This window comes from Convolutriloba macropyga, chromosome 7, assembly GCF_964194025.1.
Source record: "Convolutriloba macropyga chromosome 7, txConMacr16.3, whole genome shotgun sequence".
In the NCBI taxonomy this organism is placed as follows: Eukaryota; Metazoa; Xenacoelomorpha; order Acoela; family Convolutidae; genus Convolutriloba; species Convolutriloba macropyga.
The window spans coordinates 9,181,958-9,201,844 of record NC_134474.1 but is presented as its reverse complement, the minus strand read 5'-3'; the positions used below and the strand labels follow the sequence as shown (position 1 = coordinate 9,201,844).

At 36.8% G+C, this 19,887-nt stretch overlaps 1 protein-coding gene and 19 non-coding genes across 21 annotated transcripts in view; 19 read left to right on the top strand and 1 right to left on the bottom strand.

The window, feature by feature from the left end:
- The window catches only part of LOC142342584 (uncharacterized), an 83,581-nt gene that overhangs the window by 29,265 nt on the left and 34,429 nt on the right, over positions 1-19,887 (bottom strand). The gene's annotated exons all lie outside the window — the stretch shown is intronic.
- On the top strand, positions 365-438 carry Trnai-aau (transfer RNA isoleucine (anticodon AAU)). The gene has a single exon. It is a non-coding gene; the product is annotated as a tRNA-Ile (tRNA).
- Positions 1,262-1,335, top strand: Trnai-aau (transfer RNA isoleucine (anticodon AAU)). The gene has a single exon. It is a non-coding gene; the product is annotated as a tRNA-Ile (tRNA).
- On the top strand, positions 2,155-2,228 carry Trnai-aau (transfer RNA isoleucine (anticodon AAU)). Its single transcript has one exon. It is a non-coding gene; the product is annotated as a tRNA-Ile (tRNA).
- On the top strand, positions 6,181-6,254 carry Trnai-aau (transfer RNA isoleucine (anticodon AAU)). The gene has a single exon. It is a non-coding gene; the product is annotated as a tRNA-Ile (tRNA).
- On the top strand, positions 6,630-6,703 carry Trnai-aau (transfer RNA isoleucine (anticodon AAU)). Its single transcript has one exon. It is a non-coding gene; the product is annotated as a tRNA-Ile (tRNA).
- Positions 7,327-7,400, top strand: Trnai-aau (transfer RNA isoleucine (anticodon AAU)). The gene has a single exon. It is a non-coding gene; the product is annotated as a tRNA-Ile (tRNA).
- Positions 8,221-8,294, top strand: Trnai-aau (transfer RNA isoleucine (anticodon AAU)). The gene has a single exon. It is a non-coding gene; the product is annotated as a tRNA-Ile (tRNA).
- On the top strand, positions 8,669-8,742 carry Trnai-aau (transfer RNA isoleucine (anticodon AAU)). Its single transcript has one exon. It is a non-coding gene; the product is annotated as a tRNA-Ile (tRNA).
- Positions 10,012-10,085, top strand: Trnai-aau (transfer RNA isoleucine (anticodon AAU)). Its single transcript has one exon. It is a non-coding gene; the product is annotated as a tRNA-Ile (tRNA).
- On the top strand, positions 10,459-10,532 carry Trnai-gau (transfer RNA isoleucine (anticodon GAU)). The gene has a single exon. It is a non-coding gene; the product is annotated as a tRNA-Ile (tRNA).
- On the top strand, positions 10,905-10,978 carry Trnai-aau (transfer RNA isoleucine (anticodon AAU)). Its single transcript has one exon. It is a non-coding gene; the product is annotated as a tRNA-Ile (tRNA).
- On the top strand, positions 11,798-11,871 carry Trnai-aau (transfer RNA isoleucine (anticodon AAU)). The gene has a single exon. It is a non-coding gene; the product is annotated as a tRNA-Ile (tRNA).
- On the top strand, positions 14,034-14,108 carry Trnai-aau (transfer RNA isoleucine (anticodon AAU)). Its single transcript has one exon. It is a non-coding gene; the product is annotated as a tRNA-Ile (tRNA).
- On the top strand, positions 14,928-15,002 carry Trnai-aau (transfer RNA isoleucine (anticodon AAU)). The gene has a single exon. It is a non-coding gene; the product is annotated as a tRNA-Ile (tRNA).
- Trnai-aau (transfer RNA isoleucine (anticodon AAU)) lies at positions 15,811-15,884 on the top strand. Its single transcript has one exon. It is a non-coding gene; the product is annotated as a tRNA-Ile (tRNA).
- Trnai-aau (transfer RNA isoleucine (anticodon AAU)) lies at positions 18,024-18,097 on the top strand. The gene has a single exon. It is a non-coding gene; the product is annotated as a tRNA-Ile (tRNA).
- Positions 18,462-18,535, top strand: Trnai-aau (transfer RNA isoleucine (anticodon AAU)). Its single transcript has one exon. It is a non-coding gene; the product is annotated as a tRNA-Ile (tRNA).
- On the top strand, positions 19,345-19,418 carry Trnai-aau (transfer RNA isoleucine (anticodon AAU)). The gene has a single exon. It is a non-coding gene; the product is annotated as a tRNA-Ile (tRNA).
- Positions 19,783-19,856, top strand: Trnai-aau (transfer RNA isoleucine (anticodon AAU)). The gene has a single exon. It is a non-coding gene; the product is annotated as a tRNA-Ile (tRNA).

Here is a 19,887-nt window from a genome sequence, read left to right as displayed (position 1 = left end):
AGTCAGTTAAAACTAAGAAACTTCAGATTTAAACCTTCCATGCTTTCAATTGCTATAAAGCCAGCCTTATTAACGAGAACAATTTACAGCGATTTTGGCTAAGCGCAACTGTATATTGATTCAACTGATCTCAGCAGCGCCATCAGCAGCCGTTTTAATTTAAAAAAATGTTGAAAACAGATTTTAAACATTAGATCAAATGCAACAAATAGTGATTTTGATAAGCTTAAATAAATAACTGATTTCTTACCCGGATAGTTGCAAAACCAATTTAAGAGATCAAAACCAACTAAGTAGTTGATCTGAACGAATGTCTGGTATCAGTTGAATGATCTAATGAGAGCATCCCATGCCTGAAAAACAAGATCGTATAGCTCAGTTGGTTAGAGCATCGTGCTAATAACGCGAGGGTCGAGAGTTCGAGCCTCTCTATGGCCAAAACTTTTAGTCAATTAAAACTAAGAAACTTCAGATTTAAACCTTCCATGCTTCAATTGCTATATAGCCAGCCTTATTTACGAGAACGATTTACAACAATTTTGGCTAAGCGCAACTGTATACTGATTCGACTGATCTTAGCAGCGCCATCAGCAGCTGTTTCAATTTTAAAAAAAAACTGTTGAAAACAGATGTTAAACATTAGATTAAGCGCAGCAAATAGTGCTTTTGGTAAGCTTATTTAAATAACTGATTTCTTACCCGGATAGTTGCAAAAACCAATTTAAGAGATCAAAATCAACTAAGTAGTTGATCTGAACAAATGTCTGGTATCAATTGAATGATCTAATGAGAGCATCGTAAGCCAGCAAACCACGGCCGTATAGCACAGTTGGTTGGAGCATCGTGCTAATAACGCGAGGGTCGTGTGTTTGAGCCTCTCTATGGCCAAAACTTTTAGTCAGTTAAAACTAAGAAACTTCAGATTTAAACCTTCCATGCTTTCAATTGCTATATAGCCAGCCTTATTAACGAGAACAATTTACAGCGATTTTGGCTAACCGCAACTGTATATTGATTCGACTGATCTTAGCAGCGCCATCAGCAGCCGTTTTAATTTTAAAAAAATGTTGAAAACAGATTTTAAAAATTAGATCAAGTGCAGCAAATAGTGATTTTGATAAGCTTAAATAAATAACTGATTTCTTACCCGGATAGTTGCAAAACCAATTTAAGAGATCAAAACCAACTAAGTAGTTGATCTGAACGAATGTCTGGTATCAGTTGAATGATGTAATGAGAGCATCCCATGCCTGAAAAACAAGGCCGTATAGCTCAGTTGGTTAGAGCATCGTGCTAATAACGCGAGGGTCGAGAGTTCGAGCCTCTCTATGGCCAAAACTTTTAGTCAATTAAAACTAAGAAACTTCAGATTTAAACCTTCATTGCTTTCAATTGCTATATAGCCAGCCTTATTTACGAGAACGATTTACAACAATTTTGGCTAAGCGCAACTGTATACTGATTCGACTGATCTTAGCAGCGCCATCAGCAGCCGTTTTAATTTTAAAAAATGTTGAAAACAGATGTTAAACATTAGATTAAGCGCAGCAAATAGTGCTTTTGGTAAGCTTATTTAAATAACTGATTTCTTACCCGGATAGTTGCAAAACCAATTTAAGAGATCAAAATCAACTAAGTAGTTAATCTGAACGAATGTCTGGTATCAATTGAATGATCTAATGAGAGCATCCTAAGCCCGCAAACCACGGCCGTATAGCACAGTTGGTTAGAGCATCGTGCTAATAACGCGAAGGTCGTGTGTTCGAGCCTCTCAATGGCCAAAACTTTTTGTCAGTTAAAACTAAGAAACTTCAGATTTAAACCTTCCATGCTTTCAATTGCTATATAGCCAGTCTTATTTACGAGAACGATTTACAACAATTTTGGCTAAGCGCAACTGAATACTGATTCGACTGATCTTAGCAGCGCCATCAGCAGCCGTTTTAAATTTAAAAAAAAGTTGAAAAAAGATGTTAAACATTAGATTAAGCGCAGCAAATAGTGCTTTTGGTAAGCTTATTTAAATAACTGATTTCTTACCCGGATAGTTGCAAAACCAATTTAGGAGATCAAAATCAACTAAGTAGTTGGTCTGAACGAATGTCTGGTATCAATTGAATGATCTAATGAGAGCATCCTAAGCCAGCAAACCACGGCCGTATAGGACAGTTGGTTAGAGCATCGTGCTAATACCGCGAGGGTCGAGAGTTCGAGCCTCTCTATGGCCAAAACTTTTAGTCAGTTAAAACTAAGAAACTTCAGATTTAAACCTTCCATGCTTTTGAATTGCTATATAGCCAGCCTTATTAACGAGAACAATTTACAGCGATTTTGGCTAAGCGCAAATGTATATTGATTCGACTGATCTTAGCAGCGCAATCAGCAGCCGTTTTAATTTAAAAAAAAATGTTGAAAACAGATTTTAAACATTAGATCAAGTGCAGCAAATAGTGATTTTGATAAGCTTAAATAAATAACTGATTTCTTACCCGGATAGTTGCAAAACCAATTTAAGAGATCAAAATCAACTAAGTAGTTGATCTGAACGAATGTCTGGTATCAATTGAATGATCTAATGAGAGCATCCTAAGCCAGCAAACCACGGCCGTATAGCACAGTTGGTTAGAGCATCGTGCTAATAACGCGAGGGTCGTGTGTTTGAGCCTCTCTATGGCCAAAACTTTTAGTCAGTTAAAACTAAGAAACTTCAGATTTAAACCTTCCATGCTTTGAATTGCTATATAGCCAGCCTTATTAACGAGAACAATTTACAGCGATTTTGGCTAAGCGCAACTGTATATTAATTCGATTGATCTTAGCAGCGCCATCAGCAGCAATTTTAATTCAAAAAACTGTTGAAAACAGATGTTAAACATTAGATCAAGTGCAGCAAATAGTGATTTTGTTAAGCTTATATAAATAACTGATTTCTTAACCGGGCAGTTGCAAAACCAATTTAGGAGATCAAAATCAACTAAGTAGTTGATCTGAACGAATGTCTGGTATCAATTGAATGATCTAATGAGAGCATCCTAAGCCAGCAAAACACGGACGTATAGCTCAGTTGGTTAGAGCATCGTGCTAATAACTCGAGGGTCGAGTGTTCGAGCCTCTCTCTGGCCAAAACTTTTAGTCAGTTAAAACTAAGAAACTTCAGATTTAAACCTTCCATGCTTTCAATTGCTATATAGCCAGCCTTATTTACGAGAACAATTTAAAGCGATTTTGGCTAAGCGCAACTGTATATTGAATCGCCTGATCTTAGCAGCGCCATCAGCAGCCGTTTTAATTTAAAAAACTGTTGAAAACAGATGTTAAACATTAGATCAAGTGCAGCAAATAGTGATTTTGTTAAGCTTATATAAATAACTGATTTTTTAACCGGGCAGTTGCAAAACCAATTTAGGAGATCAAAATCAACTAAGTAGTTGATCTGAACGAATGTCTGGTATCAATTGAATGATCTAATGAGAGCATCCAAAGCCCGCAAAACACGGCCGTAAAGCTCAGTTGGTTAGAGCAACGTGGAAATAACTCGAGGGTCGAGTGTTCGAGCCTCTCTCTGGCCAAAACTTTTAGTCAGTTAAAACTAAGAAACTTCAGATTTAAACCTTCCATGATTTCAATTGCTATATAGCAAGCCTTATTTACGAGAACAATTTACAGCGATTTTGGCTAAGCGCAACTGTATATTGAATCGCCTGATCTTAGCAGCGCCATCAGCAGCCGTTTTAATTTAAAAAAAACTGTTGAAAACAGATGTTAAACATTAGATCAAAGGCAGCAAATAGTGATTTTGATAAGCTTAAATAAATAGCTGATTTCTTACCCGGATAGTTGCAAAACCAATTTAAGAGATCAAAACCAACTAAGTAGTTGATCTGAACGAATGTCTGGTATCAATTGAATGATCTAATGAGAGCACCCTAAGCCAGCAAACCACGGCCGTATAGCACAGTTGGTTAGAGCATCGTGCTAATAACGCGAGGGTCGTGTGTTTGAGCCTCTCTATGGCCAAAACTTTTAGTCAGTTAAAACTAAGAAACTTCAGATTTAAACCTTCCATGCTTTGAATTGCTATATAGCCAGCCTTATTAACGAGAACAATTTACAGCGATTTTGGCTAAGCGCAACTGTATATTAATTCGATTGATCTTAGCAGCGCCATCAGCAGCAATTTTAATTCAAAAAACTGTTGAAAACAGATGTTAAACATTAGATCAAGTGCAGCAAATAGTGATTTTGTTAAGCTTATATAAATAACTGATTTCTTAACCGGGCAGTTGCAAAACCAATTTAGGAGATCAAAATCAACTAAGTAGTTGATCTGAACGAATGTCTGGTATCAATTGAATGATCTAATGAGAGCATCCTAAGCCAGCAAAACACGGACGTATAGCTCAGTTGGTTAGAGCATCGTGCTAATAACTCGAGGGTCGAGTGTTCGAGCCTCTCTCTGGCCAAAACTTTTAGTCAGTTAAAACTAAGAAACTTCAGATTTAAACCTTCCATGCTTTCAATTGCTATATAGCCAGCCTTATTTACGAGAACAATTTAAAGCGATTTTGGCTAAGCGCAACTGTATATTGAATCGCCTGATCTTAGCAGCGCCATCAGCAGCCGTTTTAATTTAAAAAACTGTTGAAAACAGATGTTAAACATTAGATCAAGTGCAGCAAATAGTGATTTTGTTAAGCTTATATAAATAACTGATTTTTTAACCGGGCAGTTGCAAAACCAATTTAGGAGATCAAAATCAACTAAGTAGTTGATCTGAACGAATGTCTGGTATCAATTGAATGATCTAATGAGAGCATCCAAAGCCCGCAAAACACGGCCGTAAAGCTCAGTTGGTTAGAGCATCGTGGAAATAACTCGAGGGTCGAGTGTTCGAGCCTCTCTCTGGCCAAAACTTTTAGTCAGTTAAAACTAAGAAACTTCAGATTTAAACCTTCCATGATTTCAATTGCTATATAGCAAGCCTTATTTACGAGAACAATTTACAGCGATTTTGGCTAAGCGCAACTGTATATTGAATCGCCTGATCTTAGCAGCGCCATCAGCAGCCGTTTTAATTTAAAAAAAACTGTTGAAAACAGATGTTAAACATTAGATCAAGTGCAGCAAATAGTGATTTTGATAAGCTTAAATAAATAGCTGATTTCTTACCCGGATAGTTGCAAAACCAATTTAAGAGATCAAAACCAACTAAGTAGTTGATCTGAACGAATGTCTGGTATCAATTGAATGATCTAATGAGAGCATCCTATGCCAGCAAAACCAGGCCGTAAAGCTCAGTTGGTTAGAGCATCGTGGAAATAACTCGAGGGTCGAGAGTTCGAGCCTCTCTCTGGCCAAAACTTTTAGTCAGTTAAAACTAAGAAACTTCAGATTTAAAGCTTCCATGATTTCAATTGCTATATAGCCAGCCTTATTTACGAGAACGATTTACAACAATTTTGGCTAAGCGCAACTGTATACTGATTCGACTGATCTTAGCAGCGCCATCAGCAGCCGTTTTAATTTTTAAAAAATTGTTGAAAACAGATGTTAAACATTAGATTAAGTGCAGCAAATAGTGATTTTGATAAGCTTAAATAAATAGCTGATTTCTTACCCGGATAGTTGCAAAACCAATTTAAGAGATCAAAATCAACTAAGTAGTTGATCTGAGCGAATGTCTGGTATCAATTGAATGATCTAATGAGAGCATCCTAAGCCAGCAAATCACGGCCGTATAGCACAGTTGGTTAGAGCATCGTGCTAATAACGCGAGGGTCGTGTGTTCGAGCCTCTCAATGGCCAAAACTTTTGTCAGTTAAAACTAAAAAACTTCAGATTTAAACCTTCCATGCTTTGAATTGCTATATAGCCAGCCTTATTAAAGAGAACAATTTACAGCGATTTTGGCTAAGCGCAACTGTATATTGATTCGACTGATCTTAGCAGCGCCATCAGCAGCCGTTTTAATTTACAAAATAAATTGTCGAAAACAGATGTTAAACATTAGATCAAGTGCAGCAAATAGTTATTTTGATAAGCTTAAATAAATAACTGATTTCTTACCCGGATAGTTGCAAAACCAATTTAAGAGATCAAAACCAACTAAATAGTTGATCTGAACGAATGTCTGGTATCAATTGAATGATGTAATGAGAGCATCCCATGCCTGAGAAACAAGGCCGTATAGCTCAGTTGGTTAGAGCATCGTACTAATAACGCGAGGGTCGAGAGTTCGAGCCTCTCTATGGCCAAAACTTTTAGTCAATTAAAACTAAGAAATTTCAGATTTAAACCTTCCGTGCTTTCAATTGCTATATAGGCAGCCATATTTACGAGAACAATTTACAGCGATTTTGGCTAAGCGCAACTGTATATTGATTCGCCTGATCTTGCAGCGCCATCAGCAGCTGTTTTAATTTACAGAACAAATTGTTGAAAACAGATGTTAAACATTAGATCAAGTGCAGCAATTAGTGATTTTGATAAGCTTAAATAAATAACTGATTTCTTACCCGGATAGTTGCGAAACCAATTTAAGAGATCAAAACCAACTAAGTAGTTGATCTGAACGAATGTCTGGTATCAGTTGAATGATCTAATGAGAGCATCACATGCCTGAAAAACAAGGCCGTATAGCTCAGTTGGTTAGAGCATCGTGCTAATAACGCGAGGGTCGAGAGTTCGAGCCTCTCTATGGCCAAAACTTTTAGTCAATTAAAACTAAGAAATTTCAGATTTAAACCTTCCGTGCTTTCAATTGCTATATAGCCAGCCTTATTTACGAGAACAATTTACAGCGATTTTGGCTAAGCGCAACTGTATATTGATTCGCCTGATCTTGGCAACGCCATCAGCAGCTGTTTTAATTTACAAAACAAATTGTTGAAAACAGATGTTAAACAGATGCTAATAACGCGAGGGCCAAGAGTTCGGGCCACTCTATGCCCAAATCTTTTAGTCAATTAAAACCAGGAAATTTCAGATTTAAACCTTCCATGCTTTCAATTGCTATATAGCCAGCCTTATTTATGAGAACAATTTACAGCCATTTTGGCTAAGTGCAAGTGTATATTGATTCGCCTGATCTTAGCAGCGCCATCAGCAGCTGTTTTAATTTAAAAAGAACTGTTAAAAACAGATGTTAAACATTAGATCAAGTGCAGCAAATAGTGATTTTGATAAGCTTAAATAATTAACTGATTTCTTAACCGGATAGTTGCAAAACCAATTTAAGAGATAAAAAATCAACTAAGTAGTTGATCTGAACGAATGTCTGGTGTCAATTGAATGATTTAATGAGAGCATCCAATGCCAGAAAAACACGGCCGTATAGCTCAGTTGGTTAGAGCATCGTGCTAATAACGCGAGGGTCGAGAGTTCAAGCCACTCTATGCCCAAAACTTTTAGTCAATTAAAACTAAGAAATTTCAGATTTAAACCTTCCATGCTTTCAATTGCTATATAGCCAGCTTTATTTACGAGAACAATTTACAGCGATTTTTACTAAGCGCAACTGTGTATTGATTCGTCTGATCGTAGCAGCGCCATCAGCAGCTGTTTTAATATTAAAAAAACTGGTGAAAACAGATGTTAAACATTAGATCAAGTGCAGCAAATAGTGATTTTGATAAGCTTAGATAAATAACTGATATCTTACCCGGATAGTTGCAAAGCAATTTAAGAGATCAAAATCAACTATGTAGTTGATCTGAACGAATGTCTGGTATCAACTGAACAATGTAATGAGAGCATCCCATGCCAGAAAAACAAGACCGTATAGCCTAGCTGGTTAGAGCATCGTGCTAATAATGCGAGGGTCGAGAGTTCGAGCCTCTCTATGGCCAAAACATTTAGTCAATTAAAACTAAGAAATTTCAGATTTAAACCTTCCATGCTTTCAATTGCTATATAGCCAGCCTTATTTACGAGAACAAATTACAGCGATTTTGGCTAAGCGCAACTGTATATTGATCCGCCTGATCTTAGCAGCGCCGTCAGCAGCTGTTTTAGTTTTAAAAAACTGTTGAAAACAGATGTTAAACATTAGATCAAGTGCAGCAAATAGTGATTTTGATAAACTTAAATAAATAACTGATTTCGTACCAGGGAAGTTGAAAAACCAATTTAGGAGATCGAAATAAACTAAATAGTTGATCTGAACGAATGTCTGGTATCAATTGAATGATGTAATGAGAGCATCCCATGCCAGAACAACAAGGCCGTATAGCCTAGTTGGTTAGAGCATCGTGCTAATAACGCGAGGGTCGAGAGTTCGAGCATCTCTATGGCCAAAACATTTAGTCAAATAAAACTAGGAAAATTCAGATTTAAACCTTCCATGCTTTCAATTGCTATATAGCCAGCCTTATTTACGAGAACAAATTACAGCGAGTTTGGCTAAGCGCAACTGTATATTGATCCGCCTAATCTTAGCAGCGCCATCAGCAGCTGTTTTATTTTAAAAAGAACTGTTGAAAACAGATGTTAAACATTAGATCAAGTGCAGCAAATAGTGATTTTGATAAGAATAAATAAATAACTGATTTCGTACCAGGGCAGTTGCAAAATCAATTTAGGAGATCAAAATCAACTAAGTAGTTGATCTGAACGAATGTCTGGTATCAATTGAATGATGTAATGAGAGCATCCCATACCAGAACAACAAGGCCGTATAGCCTAGTTGGTTAGAGCATCGTGCTAATAACGCGAGGGTCGAGAGTTCGAGCATCTCTATGGCCAAAACATTTAGTCAAATAAAACTAAGAAAATTCAGATTTAAACCTTCCATGCTTTCAATTGCTATATAGCCAGCCTTATCTACGAGAACAAATTACAGCGAGTTTGGCTAAGCGCAACTGTATATTGATCCGCCTAATCTTAGCAGCGCCGTCAGCAGCTGTTTTAATTTAAAAAAAACTGTTGAAAACAGATGTTAAACATTAGATCAAGTGCAGCAAATAGTGATTTTGATAAGCTTAAATAAATAACTAATATCTTACCCGGATAGTTGCAAAGCAATTTAAGAGATCAAAATCAACTATGTAGTTGATCTGAACGAATGTCTGGTATCAATTGAATGATGTAATGAGAGCATCCCATGCCAGAAAAACAAGGGCGTATAGTCTAGTTGGTTAGAGCATCGTGCTAATAACGCGAGGGTCGAGAGTTCGAGCCTCTCTATGGACAAAACATTTAGTCAATTAAAACTAAGAAATTTCAGATTTAAACCTTCCATGCTTTCAATTGCTATATAGCCAGCCTTATTTACGAGAACAAATTACAGCGACTTTGGCCTAGCGCAACTGTATATTGATCCGCCTGATCTTAGCAGCACCGTCAGCAGCTGTTTTAATTTAAAAAAAACTGTTGAAAACAGATCTTGAACATTAGATCAAGTGCAGCAAATAGTGATTTTGATAAGCACAAATAAATAACTGATTCCGTACCAGGGCAGTTGCAAAACCAAATTAGGCGATCAAAATAAACTAAAAAAATGATCTCACGGAACGCCTGGTATCAATTGAATGATATAAGAGCATCCAAAGAATGAAAAACCTGGCGTATAGCTCAGTTGGTTAGAGGAACGTGCTAATAACCCGAGCGTCTGGAGTTCGAGCCTCTCTATGGCCAAAACTCTTAGTCAATGAAAGCTAAAAGATTTTAGATTTAAACCTTCCATGCTTTCAATTGCTATATCCACCCTTATTTATGAGCACCATTGACAGCTATTTTTGCGAAATGCACCTGTATATTGATTCGCTTGATCTTAGCAGCGCCACCAGCAGCTCTTTTAATTTAAAAAAAAACAGTTGGAAACAGATGTTAAACATTAGATATTAGATCAAATACAGCAATTAGTGATTTTAATAAGCTTAAATAAATAATTGATTTCGTACCAATCATTGCAAAACCAATTTAGGAGATCAAAATCAACTAAGTTGTTGATCTGAACGAATGTCTGGTATCAATTGAATGATCTAATGAGAACATCCCGTGACCGAAAAACAAGGCCGTATAGCTCAGTTGGTAAGAGCATCGTGCTAATAACGCGAGGGTCGAGAGTTCGAGCCTCTCATTGGCAAAAACTTTTATTCAATTAAAACTAAGAAATTTCATTTTTAAACCTTCCATGCTTTCAAAAGCTATATAACCAACCTTATTCAAGAGAACCATGTACAGCTATTTCGGACATGCGCATCTGTATACTGATTAGCCTGATCTTAGCATCGCCATCAGCAGCTATTTTAATTAAAAAAAACTGTTGAAAACAGATGTTTAACATTAGATCAAGTGCAGCAAATAGTGATTTTGATAAGCTTAAATAAATAACTGATATCTTACCCGGGCGGTTGCAAAACGAATTTAGGAAGTAAAAATCAACTAAGTAGTTGATCTGAACGAATGTCTGGTATCAATTGAATGATCTCATGAGAGCATCCCATGCCTGAAAAACAAGGCCGTATAGCTCAGTTGGTTAGAGCATCGTGCTGATAACGCGAGGGTCGAGAGTTCGAGCCTCTCTATTGCCAAAACCTTTAGTCAATTAAAACTAAGAAATTTCAGATTTAAACCTTCCATGCTTTCAATTGCTATATAGCCAGCCTTATTTACGAGAACCATTTACAGCGATTTTGGCTAAGCGCAGCTGTATATTGATTCGCCTGATCTTAGCAGCGCCATCAGCAGCTATTTTAATTTAAAAAAACTGTTGAAAACAGATGTTTAACATTAGATCAAGTGCAGCAAATAGTGATTTTGATAAGCTTAAATAAATAACTGATATCTTACCCGGATAGTTGCAAAGCAATTTAAGAGATCAAAATCAACTATGTAGTTGATCTGAACGAATGTCTGGTATCAATTGAATGATCTAATGAGAACATCCCGTGACCGAACAACAAGGCCGTATAGCTCAGTTGGTAAGAGCATCGTGCTAATAACGCGAGGGTCGAGAGTTCGAGCCTCTCGTTGGCAAAAACTTTTATTCAATTAAAACTAAGAAGTTTCATATTTAAACCTTCCATGCTTTCAAAAGCTATATAACCAACCTTATTCAGGAGAACCATGTACAGCTATTTCGGACATCCGCATCTGTATACTGATTAGCCTGATCTTAGCATCGCCATCAGCAGCTATTTTAATTAAAAAAACTGTTGAAAACAGATGTTAAACATTAGATCAAGTGCAGCAAATAGTGATTTTGTTAACCTTATATAAATAACTGATTTCTTACCCGGATAGTTTCAAAACAAACTTAAGAGATCAAAATCAACTAAGTAGTTGATCTGAACGGAGGTCTGGTATCAATTGAATGATATAAGGAGAGCATCCCATGGCAGGAAAACACTGCCGTATAGCTCAGTTGTTTAGAGCATCGTGCTAATAACACGAGGGTCGAGAGTTCGAGCCTCTCCATGGCCAAAACTTTTCGTCAATTAAAACTAAGAAATTTCAGATTTAAACCTTCCATGCTTTCAATTGCTATATAGCCAGCCTTATTTACGAGAACCATTTACAGCGATTTTGGCTAAGCGCAGCTGTATATTGATTCGCCTGATCTTAGCAGCGCCATCAGCAGCTATTTTAATTTAAAAAAACTGTTGAAAACAGATGTTAAACATTAGATCAAGTGCAGCAAATAGTGATTTTGATAAGAATAAATAAATAACTGATTTCGTACCAGGGCAGTTGCAAAACCAATTTAGGAGATCAAAATCAACTAAGTAGTTGATCTGAACGAATGTCTGGTATCAATTGAATGATCTAATGAGAACATCCCGTGACCGAACAACAAGGCCGTATAGCTCAGTTGGTAAGAGCATCGTGCTAATAACGCGAGGGTCGAGAGTTCGAGCCTCTCGTTGGCAAAAACTTTTATTCAATTAAAACTAAGAAGTTTCATATTTAAACCTTCCATGCTTTCAAAAGCTATATAACCAACCTTATTCAAGAGAACCATGTACAGCTATTTCGGACATCCGCATCTGTATACTGATTAGCCTGATCTTAGCATCGCCATCAGCAGCTATTTTAATTAAAAAAACTGTTGAAAACAGATGTTAAATATTAGATCAAGTGCAGCAAATAGTGATTTTGTTAACCTTATATAAATAACTGATTTCTTACCCGGATAGTTTCAAAACAAACTTAAGAGATCAAAATCAACTAAGTAGTTGATCTGAACGGAGGTCTGGTATAAATTGAATGATGTAATGAGAGCATCCCTTGCCAGAAAAACAAGGCCGTACAGCCTAGTTGGTTTGAGCATGGTGCAAATAACGCGAGGGTCGAGAGTTCGAGCCTCTCTATGGCCAAAACTTTTAGTCAATTAAAACTAAGAAATTTCAGGTTTAAACCTTCCGTGCTTTCAATTGCTATATAGCCAGCCTTATTTACGAGAACAAATTACAGCGATTTTGGCTAAGCGCAATTGTATATTGATTCGCCTGATCTTAGCAGCGCCATCAGCAGCTGTTTTAATTTTAAAAAACTGTTGAAAACAGATGTTTAACATTAGATCAAGTGCAGCAAATAGTGATTTTGATAAGCTTAAATAAATAACTGATTTTTTACCCGGATAGTTGCAAAACCAAATTAAGAGATCAAAATCAACTAAGTAGTTGATCTGAAAGAATGTCTGGTATCAATTGAATGATCTCATGAGAGCATCCTAAGCCAGCAAAACACGGGCGTATAGCTCAGTTAGTTAGAGCATCGTGCTAATAACGAGAGGGTCGAGAGTTCGAGCCTCTCTATGGCCCAACCTTTTAGTCAATTAAAACTAAGAAATTTCATATTTAAACCTTCCAGGCTTTCAAAAGCTATATAACCAACCTTATTCAAGAGAACCATTTACAGCTATTTCGGACATGCCCATCTGTATATTGATTCGCCTGATCTTAGCATCGCCATCAGCAGCTATTTTAATTTAAAAAAAACTGTTGAAAGCAGATGTTAAACATTAGATCAAGTGCAGCAAATAGTGATTTTGTTAAGAATAAATAAATAACTGATTTCGTACCAGGGCAGTTGCAAAACCAATTTAGGAGATCAAAATCAACTAAGTAGTTGATCTGAACGAATGTCTGGTATAAATTGAATGATGTAATGAGAGCATCCCATGTCAGAAAAACAAGGCCGTACAGCCTAGTTGGTTAGAGCATCGTGCTAATAACGCGAGGGTCGAGAGTTCGAGCCTCTCAAGGGCCAAAACTTTTAGTCAATTAAAACTAAGAAATTTCAGGTTTAAACCTTCCGTGCTTTCAATTGCTATATAGCCAGCCTTTTTTACGAGAACAAATTACAGCGATTTTGGCTAAGCGCAATTGTATATTGATTCGCCTGATCTTAGCAGCGCCATCAGCAGCTGTTTTAATTTTAAAAAACTGTTGAAAACAGATGTTTAACATTAGATCAAGTGCAGCAAATAGTGATTTTGATAAGCTTAAATAAATAACTGATATCTTACCCAGATAGTTGCAAAACCAAATTAAGAGATCAAAATCAACTAAGTAGTTGATCTGAACGAATGTCTGGTATCAATTGAATGATCTCATGAGAGCATCCTAAGCCAGCAAAACCCGGGCGTATAGCTCAGTTAGTTAGAGCATCGTGCTAATAACGAGAGGGTCGAGAGTTCGAGCCTCTCTATGATCCAACCTTTTAGTCAATTAAAACTAAGAAATTTCATATTTAAACCTTCCAGGCTTTCAAAAGCTATATAACCAACCTTATTCAAGAGAACCATTTACAGCAATTTCGGACATGCCAATCTGTATATTGATTCGCCTGATCTTAGCATCGCCATCAGCAGCTATTTTAATTCAAAAAAAACTGTTGAAAGCAGATGTTAAACATTAGATCAAGTGCAGCAAATAGTGATTTTGTTAAGCTTATATAAATAACTGATTTCTTACCCGGGCAGTTGCAAAACCAATTTAGGAGATCAAAATCAACTAAGTAGTTGATCTGAACGAATGTCTGGTATCAATTGAATGATTTAATGAGAGCATCCAATGCCAGAAAAACACGGGCGTATAGCTCAGTTGGTTAGAGCATCGTGCTAATAACGAGAGGGACGAGAGTTTGAGCCTCTCTATGGCCCAACCTTTTAGTCAATTAAAACTAAGAAATTTCATATTTAAACCTTCCAGGCTTTCAAAAGCTATATAGCCAACCTTATTCAAGAGAACCATTTACAGCTATTTCGGACATGCCCATCTGTATATTGATTCGCCTGATCTTAGCATCGCCATCAGCAGCTATTTTAATTCAAAAAAAACTGTTGAAAGCAGATGTTAAACATTAGATCAAGTGCAGCAAATAGTGATTTTGTTAAGCTTATATAAATAACTGATTTCTTACCCGGGCAGTTGCAAAACCAATTTAGGAGATCAAAATCAACTAAGTAGTTGATCAAACGGAACACCTGGTATCTATTGAATGATCTAATAAGAGCATCCAAAGAGTGAAAAATAAGACCGTATAGCTTAGGTGGTTAGCGCTTCGTGCTAATAACTCGAGGGTCGAGAGTTCGCGCATCTCATTGGCAAAAACTTTTATTCAATTAAAACTCAGAAATCTCATATTTATACCTTCCATGCTTTCAAAAGCTATATAACCAACCTTATTCAAGAGAACCATTTACAGATATTTCGGACATGCCCATCTGTATATTGATTCGCCTGATCTTAGCATCGCCATCAGCAGCAATTTCAATTCAAAAAACTGTTGAAAACAGATGTTAAACATTAGATCAAGTGCAGCAAATAGTGATTTCGTTAAGCTTATATAAATAACTAATTTCTTAACCGGGCAGCTGCAAAACCAATTGAGGAGATCAAAATCAACTAAGTAGTTGATCTGAACGAATGTCTGGTATCAATTGAATGATTTAATGAGAGCATCCAATGCCAGAAAAACACGGGCGTATAGCTCAGTTGGTTAGAGCATCGTGCTAATAACGTGAGGGTCGAGAGTTTGAGCCTCTCTATGGCCCAACCTTTTAGTCAATTAAAACTAAGAAATTTCATATTTAAACCTTCCAGGCGTTCAAAAGCTATAAAACCAACCTTATTCAAGAGAACCATTTACATATATTTCGGACATGCCCATCTGTATATTGATTCGCCTGATCTTAGCATCGCCATCAGCAGCAATTTTAATTCAAAAAAACTGTTGAAAACAGATGTTAAACATTAGATCAAGTGCAGCAAATAGTGATTTCGTTAAGCTTATGTAAATAACTGATTTCTTACCCGGGCAGTTGCAAAACCATTTTAGGAGATCAAAATCAACTAAGTAGTTGATCTCACGGAACACCTGGTATCAATTGAATGATTTAATGAGAGCATCCAATGCCAGAAAAACACGGCCGTATAGCTGATGGTTAGAGCGTCGTGCTAATAACGCGAGGGTCGAGAGTGCGAGCCTCTCTATGCCCAAAACTTTTACTCAATTAAAACTAAGAAATTTCAGATTTAAACCTTCCATGCTTTCAAAAGCAATTTAACCAACCTTATTTAAGAGAACCACTTCAGCTAAGCGCACCTTTATATTGATTTGCCTGACCTTAGCATCGCCATCAGCAGTTGTTTTAGTGTTTAAAAAAACTGTTGAAAACAGATGTTAAACAATGGCTAAAATGCAGCAATTAGTGATTTTGAAAAGCTTAAATAAAAAACTGATTTCATACCAGGGCAGTTGCCAAACCAATTTAAGCGATCAAAATAAACTAACTATTGTATCTCACGATTATCTGGTATCAATTGAATGATCTAATGAGAGCATCCCATGCCAGAACAACAAGGCTGTATAGCTCAGTTGGTTAGAGCATCGTGCTAATAACGCGAGGGTCGAGAGTGCGAGCCTCTCTATGCCCAAAACTTTTAGTCAATTAAAACTAAGAAATTTCATATTTAAACCTTCCATGCTTTCAAAAGCTATAAAACCAACCTTATTCAAGAGAGCCATTTACAGCTATTTCGGACATGCCCATCTGTATATTGATTCGCCTGATCTTAGCATCGCCATCACTAGCTATTTTAATTCAAAAAAAAATGTTGAAAGCAGATGTTAAACATTAGATCAAGTGCAGCAAATAGTGATTAAGCTTATATAACTAACTGATTTTTTACCCGGATAGTTGCAAAACCAATTTATGAGATGAAAATCAACAAAGTAGTTGATCTGAATGAATGTCTGGTATCAATTGAATGATAAAAGGAGAGCATCCCATGGCAGGAAAACACTGCCGTTTAGCTTAGTTGTTTAGAGCATCGTGCTAATAACACGAGGGTCGAGAGTTCGAGCCTCTCCATGGCCAATACTTTTAGTCAATTAAAACTAAGAAATTTCATATTTAAACCTTCCATGCTTTCAAAAGCTATAGACCCAGCCTTATTTACGAGAACAATTTACAGAAATTTTGGTTAAGCGCAACTGTATATTGATTCGCCTGATCTTAGCAGCGCCATCAGCAGCTGTTTTAATTTAAAAAGAACTGTTGAAAACAGATGTTAAACATTAGATCAAGTGCAGCAAATAGTGATTTTGATAAGCTTATATAAATAACTGATTTCTTACCCGCGCAGTTGCAAAACCAATTTAGGAGATCAAAATCAACTAAGTAGTTGATCTCACGGAACACCTGGTATCAATTGAATGATTTAATGAGAGCATCCAATGCCAGAAAAACACGGCCGAATAGCTGTTGGTTAGAGCATCGTGCTAATAACGCGAGGGTCGAGAGTTCGAGCCTCTCTATGGCCAAACCTTTAGTCAATTAAAACTAAGAAATATCAGATTTAAACCTTCCATGCTTTCAAAAGCTATTTAACTAACCTTATTTAAGAGAACTATTTCAGCTAAGCGCACCTTTATATTGATTCGCCTGACCTTAGCATCGCCATCAGCAGTTGTTTTATTGTTTTAAACAAAATGTTGAAAACAGATGTTAAACAAGGGCTAAAATGCAGCAATTAGTGATTTTGAAAAGCTTAAATAAAAAACAGATTTCATACCAGGGTAGTTGGCAAACCAATTTAGGCGATCAAAACAAACTAACTATTGTATCTCACGAATATCTGGTATCAATTGAATGATCTAAAGAGAGCATCCCATGCCAGAACAACAAGGCCATATAGCTCAGTTGGTTAGAGCATCGTGGTAATAACTCGAAGGTCGAGAGTGCGAGCCTCTCTATGCCCAAAACTTTTAGTCAATTAAAACTAAGAATTTTCAGATTTAAACCTTCGATGCTTTCAATTGCTATATAGCCAGCCTTATTTACGAGAACCTTTACAGCGATTTTTGGCTAAGCACAAATGTATATTGATTCGTCTGATCTTAGCAGCGCCATCAGCAGTTGTTTTAGTTTAAAAAAAAAACTGTTAAAAACAGATGTTAAACAATGGCTAAAATGCAGCAATTAGTGATTTTGACAAGCTTAAATAAATAACTGATTTCATACCAGGGCAGTTGCCGAACCAATTTAGGAGATCAAAACAAAGTAAGTAGTTGATCTCACGGAACACCTGGAATCAATTGAATGATCTAATAAGAGCACCCAAATGAAGCAAAACCAGGCGTATAGCTCAGTTGGTTAGAGCAACGTGCTAATCGCACGAGCTTCTAGAGTTCGAGCCTCTCTATGGCCATAACTCTTAGTCAATTAAATCTAAAAAATTTCATAATTAAACCTTCGATGCTTGCAATAGCTATATAACTAGCCTTATTTAAGAGAACCATTCCGGTTGAGCTCGCCTTTATATTGATTCGCCTGACCTTAGCATCGCGACCAGCAGTTGTTTTAGCTTTAAAAAAAATGTTGAAAACAGATGTTAAACAATGGCTAAAAAGCAGCAATTAGTGATTTTGACAAGCTTAATTAAATAACTGACTTCATACCAGGGCAGTTACCAAACCAATTTAAGCGATCAAAATAAACTAACTAGTGTATCTCACGAATATCTGGTATCAATTGAATGATCTAATGAGAGCCTCCCATGCCAGAACAACAAGGCCGTATAGCTCAGTTGGTTAGAGCATCGTGCTAATACCGCGAGAGTCGAGAGTTCGAGCCTCTCTATGGCCAAACCTTTAGTCAATTAAAACTAAGAAATATCAGATTTAAACCTTCCATGCTTTCAATAGCTATATAACCAACCTTATTTAAGAGAACCATTTCAGCTAAGCGCACCTTTATATTGATTCGCCTGACCTTAGCATCGCCATCAGCAGTTGTTTTAGTGTTTAAAAAAACTGTTGAAAACAGATGTTAAACAATGGCTAAACTGCAGCAATTAGTGATTTTGAAAAGCTGGAAATAAAAAACTGATTTCATACCAGGGCAGTTGCCAAACCAATTTAAGCAATCAAAATAAACTAACTATTGTATCTCACGAATATCTGGTATCAATTGACTGATCTAATGAGAGCATCCCATGCCAGAACAACAAGGCCGTATAGCTCAGTTGGTTAGAGCATCGTGCTAATAACGCGAGGGTCGAGAGTGCGAGCCTCTCTATGCCCAAAACTTTTAGTCAATTAAAACTAAGAAATTTCAGATTTAAACCTTCCATGCTTTCAATTTCTATATAGCCAGCCTTATTTACGAGAACCATTTACAGCAATTTTGGCTAAGCGCAACTGTATATTGATGCACCTGATCTTAGCAGCGCCATCAGCAGCTGTTTTAATTTAAAAAGAACTGTTGAAAACAGATGTTAAACATTAGATCAAGTGCAGCAAATAGTGATTTTGATAAGCTTAAATAAATAACTGATTTCATACCAGGGCAGTTGCCAAACCAATTTAGGAGATCAAAATAAACTAAGTAGTTGATCTCACGGAACACCTGGTATCAATTAAATGATGTAATAAGAGCACCCAAATGAAGCAAAACCAGGCGTATAGCACAGTTGGTTAGAGCAACGTGCTAAGCACACGATCTTCTAGAGTTCGAGCCTCTCTATGGCCATAACTCTTAGTCAATTAAATCTAAGAAATTTCATATTTAAACCTTCGATGCTTGCAATAGCTATATAACTAGCCTTATTTAAGAGAACCATTCCGGCTGAGCTCGCCTTTATATTGATTCGCCTGACCTTAGCATCGCGACCAGCAGTTGTTTTAGCTTTAAAAAAATGTTGAAAACAGATGTTAAACAATGGCTAAAATGCAGCAATTAGTAATTTTGACAAGCTTAATTGAATAACTGACTTCATACCAGGGCAGTTGCCAAACCAATTTAAGCGATCAAATTTAACTAACTAGTGTATCTCACGAATATCTGGTATTAATTGAATGATCTAATGAGAGCATCCCATGCCAGAACAACAAGGCCGTATAGCTCAGTTGGTTAGAGCATCGTGCTAATAACGCGAGAGTCGAGAGTTCGAGCCTCTCTATGGCCAAACCTTTAGTCAATTAAAACTAAGAAATATCAGATTTAAACCTTCCATGCTTTCAATAGCTATATAACCAACCTTATTTAAGAGAACCATTTCAGCTAAGCGCACCTTTATATTGATTCGCCTGACCTTAGCATCGCCATCAGCAGTTGTTTTAGTGTTTAAAAAAAACTGTTGAAAACAGATGTTAAACAATGGCTAAACTGCAGCAATTAGTGAATTTGAAAAGCTTAAATAAAAAACTGATTTCATACCAGGGCAGTTGCCAAACCAATTTAAGCGATCAAAATAAACTAACTATTGTATCTCACGAATATCTGGTATCAATTGACTGATCTAATGAGAGCATCCCATGCCAGAACAACAAGGCCGTATAGCTCAGTTGGTTAGAGCATCGTGCTAATAACGCGAGGGTCGAGAGTGCGAGCCTCTCTATGCCCAAAACTTTTAGTCAATTAAAACTAAGAAATTT